The sequence below is a fragment of the Cebus imitator genome, unplaced genomic scaffold, assembly GCF_001604975.1.
Source record: "Cebus imitator isolate Cc_AM_T3 unplaced genomic scaffold, Cebus_imitator-1.0 Scaffold450, whole genome shotgun sequence".
Taxonomy (NCBI): domain Eukaryota; kingdom Metazoa; phylum Chordata; class Mammalia; order Primates; family Cebidae; genus Cebus; species Cebus imitator.
Genome location: NW_016107765.1, coordinates 1474593 through 1476505, shown reverse-complemented (window position 1 = coordinate 1476505; position 1913 = coordinate 1474593). Strand labels below are relative to the sequence as shown.

At 42.7% G+C, this 1913-nt stretch overlaps 1 pseudogene; it reads right to left on the bottom strand.

The window, feature by feature from the left end:
* Positions 1 to 1314: 1314 nt before the first annotated feature.
* Positions 1315 to 1735, bottom strand: LOC108291370 (annotated as a pseudogene).
* Positions 1736 to 1913: the final 178 nt, after the last annotated feature.

Below are 1913 nucleotides of genomic sequence, written 5' to 3'. Positions count from 1 at the left end.
ATTTCTATATCCCAATCAATCTATCTCCTCCTGAAGTTCTAGGTCATATTTTTAGACTTTTTCATTCTACTCCATTTCATTCTAATCCATATGTTATTAACATTTTAAAAATATTTTCTATTCTTTTTTTAATCCTTGTGTCAATGTGTAAATTTTCTACTGACTTTCAAATATACCAATTTTCTCCTTAGCTGTTTTCCATGTGCTGCATTTATTAGGTCTTAATTTTAGTTGTATTTTTAATTTCTAAAATTTTCACAATAGTTTAGTATATTAGAGTTTTCTGTTGAAATCCTTTAACTTGTCATCTTTCAAAAAAAAGAATATATGAATATCTCCTGTGTCTAATAACTGAAATATCTTGATCACTTTGGGTCTATTTTTATTGCCTATTTCTATTAACTTTGTGTCATACATACCTGATGCTTTAATTAAATGGCAAATATTATACACAAAAATTGAAAAGACTAAGGAGGATTTATCTTTCTTCAGAGAAATTTAATCCTATTCTCTGCCAGGTAGCTCAAATACAAGCAGTTTACTTAAATCCCTGGTTCAAAACTATGTTGCAGTCTTTGTAAGTCTGAATCTACCTCTCATTCAAACCTACATTTTCATATATACCCTGGGCTCTAAGCAGAGATCTTGAGTGTTTACTAGAGCTTGGAGAGACTAGACTCCAATTTTTGTCTCCCCAGCTATGTAAGGCCACTAAAACCTCTGTTTTATTTTCCAGCTGTTTTGTCAGAGATTTCTGAGCCTTTTGCATTGCAAAAATTAAGAATCAGCAAATGTCTCAATGCAGAAATTAGTGTGGCATGTCAGGCCCACTTTTTTTTTCTATTGTTGTTGCTTTTATTATTAAAATTCTAGTTCTTATTTTGTCTCTCCCAGTGAAGAAGAATGTATCTTCATCAGGCCAAGTCTGCGCAAAGCCTGGGGCAGGAGCATGAAGTGTTTGAGGAAGTGGGTTGGATGTGTGAGTTTCCATCTCTGTCTGAGCCTGTCAGGGTGTTGGTGGAGTACAGGGCAGGAGCACCCTGCTGGAGAGGCCAGGGCATAGCTGTGGGCAGGCTCGGGCTTCAGTTTTTCCATGCCCACCATTTGCCCCTTTGTCTTTAACGGAGTTTCACGAAGTTGGCCAGGCTAGTCTCAAACTCCCGACGTCACATGATCCTCCGGTCTTGGCCTCCCCAAGTGTACTTTGAGCAGCAGGGCATGTGGGTGCCCATGCTCCCCATCGTACATGTTCCCAGGTTCTGTCCCATGGCGCAGGCAATGGTCTCCCTCTGAGCTCTGGGTCCACCTCCCTGCCTAGTTCTCCAGCATCTGCTCACAGGTTCAAGCCACATCACTGAGCTTGAGGCTGGCATAGTCCACTCGCTTCAGAGCCATCTGACAGTCCTTCCTTGAAGAGTAGCTGGAGACCTCATGGGGCTGACCCGTGGCCACCTGGGTGAGGTAGCGGATCTGAGCGGACAGCTCCGCCTCCACGTGCTTCACTGAAGCGGTGAAAGCCGCCGCCTGCCGGTCTAGAAGCTGCTGGTTGGTTTTTTTCCTTGGACAATTCTAGGATCACTGTACCTGCATTCTGAAGGATGTGAAGGATGGCGGCGATTTCCTTTCGATGTCTTCCAGGGCGTATAGTCGCTTGTTCGCCAGGCTGTAGGTAGCCATTGTTACTCCGGGAATCCTCCTTAGGAGTTTCTCCTGAGAAACGCAACGCTTGCTTCGGAAGTCAGGCCCACTTTTCTGAACTTCACTTCCCTTTGAATGCTCAGCCCTTCAAGTCTTGACTGCCTTGGCAACCCTAAGCTCCTGTTTGCCTTCCACTCCTATTTGAGATTATTAAAAGTTCTTCAGACTTATCTGATTCTTAGCATCCCCCCCCCCTTTTTTTTTTTTTTTTTTTT